Source organism: Chiloscyllium plagiosum, chromosome 35 (assembly GCF_004010195.1).
Source record: "Chiloscyllium plagiosum isolate BGI_BamShark_2017 chromosome 35, ASM401019v2, whole genome shotgun sequence".
NCBI classification, from domain to species: Eukaryota; Metazoa; Chordata; class Chondrichthyes; order Orectolobiformes; family Hemiscylliidae; genus Chiloscyllium; species Chiloscyllium plagiosum.
The window spans coordinates 37,715,420-37,721,294 of NC_057744.1; the positions used below are offsets into that span (position 1 = coordinate 37,715,420).

Here is a 5,875-nt window from a genome sequence, read left to right on the forward strand (position 1 = left end):
CCACAGAGTGCAGTGGAGGCTGGGACGCTAAATGTCAAGGCAGAAATTGATAAATTCTTGATGTCACAAGGAATTAAGGGCTACGGGCAGAATGCGGGTAAGTGGAGTCGAAATGCCCATCAGCCATGATTGAATGGCAGAGTGGACTCGATGGGCCGAATGGCCTTACTTCCGCTCCTATGTCTTATGGTCTTAAAAGGTGGGACAAGCAACTTATATTTTTTAATTGGACTTGTTCAGAGGATACTGGCAGGTACCTTTGGCCAAAAGAGGGAAGACAGTTTCACCTTTTGTAACGCCGAATGGACTTCTCAATTTAAAGTCGTGTCGTTTCATATGAAAACTGCACCAGCCACATTTCAGAGACTAACCAATGAGATCATTTCCAGATTACCCAATTGTGTCGTATATATTGATGACCTGGTGATTTTAGTCACACATGGAAGGAACATTGAGCAATTCTAAAAATATTGCCAACCGACTTCGGAAGGCAGGTTTGGTGATAAACTTGGCTAAAAGTGATTTTGCCAAAGCCAAGGTCACCTTCCTGTCCATATTATTAGACATGGACAAATGGCCCTACTGAATGCAAAAAACAAAGTAATTGTGGAACTTCCCATACTATCGACAGCAGTAGTACGATTCCTGGGATTGATTGGATTTTATTGAAAATTCATCCCAAACTTTAGCAGTCTAGCTAATCCATTCACTGAATTGAATATTGATGCTTTCTTTAAGAGGGCGGGGGGGGGGGGGTTGTAAAAGCAGTGATTCCAAATAAAATGGGTTGAGCTACTTGAGAATGCTTTCAAGTTTTAAAAAAAGCTTGTAACTTGAAAGGGGAGTGGCCAGTTCTCCTAGCCTGGCTTTTCTCTGGTTTGGTTTGGGTTTAGCAGTCTGGCTGTTCACTGAAAGCAGGCAGTTTTGAGGCTGCTGGTCCAAGAAACAGGAACATGGAAGTAGGTCCATGCTGATCCTCTCTCTCTCTCTGACATCTCTCTCCTGTAAGACCCTGTGTTTGATTTTACCTTTTTGGTCAAGGAGAGTTTGTGGGGATTGTTACAAGTGTTTGGAACAGCATCATTAAGTTGGGATGGTCTGTTGGGTTTTCAGACAGGTTGTTATTCTATATTCTGTTCTCTTTTGTTTGTGTTTCATTCAGTAATCTTGCAAATAAATTCTGTTTTGTTTAAAACGAAGTAGTTAGGCCAGCTGCATCACTCCTGGAATATCCACTTACACCTGCTTAAAACAACGAGCAAAGTTCGGTCCGGGCTACTTTGGTTGGGTCTGACTTGATCCATAACAATAGCTAAATATCAGTCATAGAATAGTGAGAAAGAAGTGGATGTGGATTCATGGATATAGTGGCAAGATAGTATTATGAGATTTCAGAAAGTGAGACAGAAATGATTAAAACATAAGAGTGCTCCAGCAAATAGGGTGATTGTAGAAAATGGTAAAAATAGAAAACTAAAGACTCTTGACCTGGATACACACAGCGTTCATAACAAGATAGATGAATTGATTTCACAAATAGAAAGAAATAAGCATCATCTGATTGCCATTACAAAAACAATGTGACCAAGGCTGCAAATTGAGAATTCAAGCGTACTCAACATTTGGACCACTCATCAGAAAGGAAAAGAAGGTGCTGTTGCTCTGTTATAAAAGATGTAATCAGTGCAGAGGGAAGAAATAATCTTGGCTTGGAAAGACTAAGTTTAGGTAGAGTTAAGAAATAGCAATGGTAAGAAGTTCAGTGCTGGGAGTAATCTAAGCCCCCTGACAGCAGGTTCACTAATTTGGAGTGACTTTAAACTTCATAGAGATTCCACCAAAACAATTGGCAAAGATAGACTGTGGACTCGTTCAAAGACAGTAGTTGAGATAAAGATCAAATCGGCCACAATCTGACTGAATGGCAGTGGTTTAAAAGTCTGTATGACTTCCACTAGCTTCCATTTCTTATGACATAGGACAGGCATACAAACATTTAGCATATATTTTGATGATAAACTATTAGCATACAATAAACTCAAACTGTAAATCAGCAGGTCAGGCAGCACCTTCGGAGACAGGAAGATAGTTAACAATTTATATTGATCAAAAATCATCAGAATTGTTCCATCCTGATCTAAGGACAGCAACCTGAAAAATTAACTTTTTTCACTTTCTCCATAAATGCTGCATTACTTGAGAGATTACAGCATTTTCTGTTGGTTTATTTAAGCTTCACAGAATCTGCAGTGTTTTAATTTTGTATTGGTGTGCAATATTTTGGTACTTGATGGAATCACAGTATGAGTGCGTGCTAACTGCTTAAGATAATTAAGCGGGGGGTGAGGGGAATGGAGCGGGTCAAGGAAACGGACAGAGGGAAGGAAGGGAAGGTCATGAGAGTGAGGAGAGGGGAGAGAGGAAAGGGCGGGAGGGAGGAATAGAGGCACTTGAGAGGGTGGCGCAAGAGAGTGTCAACAGGATGGGGGGGTGGAACAAAGGGGAGGAGGTCGCAAGAGGAGGAGGTGGGGTGCAAGAGGACGGTGGGGAGGAAAGAACTCATTTTGAATGGAACTGACCACTATTTACTTTTGCTGTCAGAGTTTCAATTGCCAGACAGAACATGAGCTTTAAGCAAGCCGCGATGCAGAAGCACTGCAGTTTAGGAGGTCCAGATACCCATGATTTCATCCTTTCAGTAATTTAAATCCATGCTTATGACTTCAAACGCCCACATTAGTAGCAGCATCTCTGAAAGCCTTCCAAATAATGCTGCTTGCTTAATGTATACTGGCGCATCACTCCTCAGTTTCCATGTCAACACAAGATAATAATAAAATTAAAATATTACCAAAGAAACAAGGTAAAATAAAACTTGAATGAAAAAAATGGCAGGTTAGGTTTTTAAAACATTAGTGTGTCATAGAGTCATAGAAATGTACAGAATGGAAACAGACCAACTCGTCTACATACAGTGGTTCCTCCATTCTCTTCTTCAAGCAACTCCACTTCAAGCAATTTCTAAGAATTTAAATTAGTTTTTAAAAAGTGTGGGAGGATGTGAGAAGTGAAATGCAATAATTAAAGATTTCAACAAGTCATTGAACAATCATTTAAATATAGAGGTGCAAAAATGATTGAATAAAAATACAAGAAAGATATAGGAAAGTAAAACTTAAACATAAAATATAGCCAGAAATACCACACGGGGGCCAACAATACCTACAAGGGTATCTAACATTCTAAAAGCAAACATTCACCAAGGTTCACTTACAATGGATGGCAAGGCAAGTGATGGAAGGGAGATCATCGGAGTGAATTCAGCACAACAAAAACTTGTGTCTGTCTTCATTTTCCAAAGTCCGCTGTGCTCTCATTTGCAATTTCTCTTCTGTATAAACCAATGCAGCAAACAGTGAGCCAAAACCTAGATCCAACGCTAGATCTTAATGTTCAGATTTTAAATGCTGTAACCTACATATTTATGTACCATTGCTCCTTGGCAAATACATAAAATATAGCATACACAGAGTTGGACTGTTCACAGTAGTACAGCAGACAGATAAAAAGCAGGATGCAGTTGTCAAGTATCAGGGTCACTTGAAAGCCTCAATGAAGTAATTCCATGAAAGCTGCTCAGTCATATAATGATTTATTAATGTAATGAATTATTTAATATGAAAAAGGTGGATAACATCTGGTGCATTCCATGCACTACCAGGGAATCATAAGTCAGTCAGCAGTTTGAAGAAAGAAGAGTATACAAGAACTGCTAGATTATTATAATTTTAACTTCAATTAACCAGATAGAAGTTGGAAGTACTTAAGCTGTTCAGAGGGTTGTTAGCATCAAAGGACCATTGCCTCCTGACCCAGGGCATCAGCGCTGCAGCCAAACACAAATTAATGAACCAAGCAATTACTTTTTTATTCATTCTCAAGACAAATGTATTACTGGCAAAACCACATTTATTCTCCATGCCAAGGTGACCTCAAGGAATTGGCACAGCCCTTCTGATTGAATCGTTACAGTCAGTGTGGTGACGGTGCTGACAATATGCTATCACGTGGAAATTTCAATGAAGAGTGGATAAATGCCCAATTTAGAATTTGTAAGATCCTGGTGTTAACAGACACCAATGCCCTCCGAAACCATGAGATAGACAGTAGCACAAATATTATTTGCCAATTATCAGCCCAAGCTGATTTCATTGTGTAGTCAATAGGTATGGTGCTGGCAAAACACAGTAGGTCAGGCAGCATCCGAGGAGCCAAAAACATCGACTCTCCTGCTCCTCTGATGCTGCCTAACCTGCTGTGCTTTGCCAGCGCCACACTTCCCGACTCTGACCCCCAGCATCTGCACTCTTCACTTTCTCCTACATTTATACTGTAGTCAAGGATAGTGAGTGAGTGATGATTTGTCACTTGTATTCTACAACAAACAACACAGTTTAAAAACAAGTGAAAATTTCAACCTGACAATATTTTGAATAGTTTAAGAATAAAAAGATTTCGCTGAGAGTGCGTCCATCTTCATTCCACTGCCTCCACTAAGTCCTGAGCCAACTGATCAAGGACTTGTGTCGCCACCCCTCCACCACACCCACCAACATCACTCATCAGACTGCCACATCTTCATCGAGCCCACCTTGGCAACAGGGGCTACCAATGCCGGGTCCCATGTTGGACCCAGATTCAGCCTGCAGCTCGAAGCACCCGACTCCGCTGCTGCCTCACTGATTACCAGTAGCCCCTGGCTCTGGGCCTACCATAACCAAGAGGTGCCAACGCTAAACAGGAGTCCCTGGCTCCGCTGCCACCACTTCAATGATGCCTAGCATTGCCACTGTGACCATATCATTCCACTGCCACTTCAGTTGATGCCTCACCAATGCCTGGAGTCCCTGCTCCACTGCCAGACCCAGAGGCTGCCTCACCAAGAGTTCTGCTCCATTCTGCTCCATCCCCCCAAATGCTGCCGAGGTGTGTAACACAATCTCTAAACAAGTAAATTCAAAAAAGCACTTGTGATGCAGTGTCTCAGCCAGGAGGACTGGGTTCAAGTCCCGCATGCTCCAGAGGTGTGAAATAACATCTTTAAACGGGTTGACATAACCAGTATGCCCTCACCACAAGGTGAAATAATAGACAATACACATGGACAGGAAGATTTACAGAGGAAAATGACCACAGAACAAACAGGCAGTGACTGAAGGAATTTATTCCAGAATATTCAGAAATTAAAGAGATGATGTGTAAGCATCAGGATCAGTACGAGAGAGTTTGTTGTCAATTTGTAACAGAGTTTGATCATCACCTTCTACAGACAAAATTAATACCAAACAAATACTCAGCTTACTTCTCATGATAATTATTAGAATTAGAATATCCTGTATTGTTATGTGTACTCAAGTACAGAAGTACAAGAATACAGTGAAAAGTTTACAACCTCAACCCATATGGTACCATTTTAGGTACAAATTACTGAGGTGCAGATCTTAGATACAAAATACAGAAAAAGGGGAAAAAAAAGTTACATTCCTTACAATTGTTCATAGTATAACTTAGCAAAATGAGAACAAAGTTTAAAAAGATAAGCATTGTAGTCTTTCAGCAGATCAGCGCAGAGGGCTTCCACGCATGGTCTGCCCAGGCTCGCAAGCCGCTGACCACCTGCACCAGTCACCAATCCAACAAATGTCCCACTCCACGAGACTCCAGCCCGTTGACCGTCCCCACTTCGTTCAGGCTGCTTTACCCCAGGACAGAACACCAAGAGAGGAGAAAGGGGAAAATAAAAGCAAACAGGAAATAAACAGAAGGAGTGGAGGAGCTCCAGTTGAAATGCCCTACTCCACCGCCAGCTTGACCA

General features: G+C 41.3%; 1 protein-coding gene across 6 annotated transcripts in view; it reads right to left on the reverse strand.

Moving 5' to 3' along the window:
- The window catches only part of arhgap32b (Rho GTPase activating protein 32b), a 551,689-nt gene that overhangs the window by 414,020 nt on the left and 131,794 nt on the right, over window positions 1–5,875 (reverse strand). The window contains exon 4 of one of the 6 annotated variants that reach the window (XM_043676935.1): window positions 3,275–3,391. The exons of the other annotated variants lie outside the window; for them this stretch is intronic. The gene's annotated coding sequence lies outside the window, so the exon portion shown is untranslated. The remainder of the gene's footprint in view (window positions 1–3,274; window positions 3,392–5,875) is intronic. 6 annotated transcript variants of the gene reach the window in all.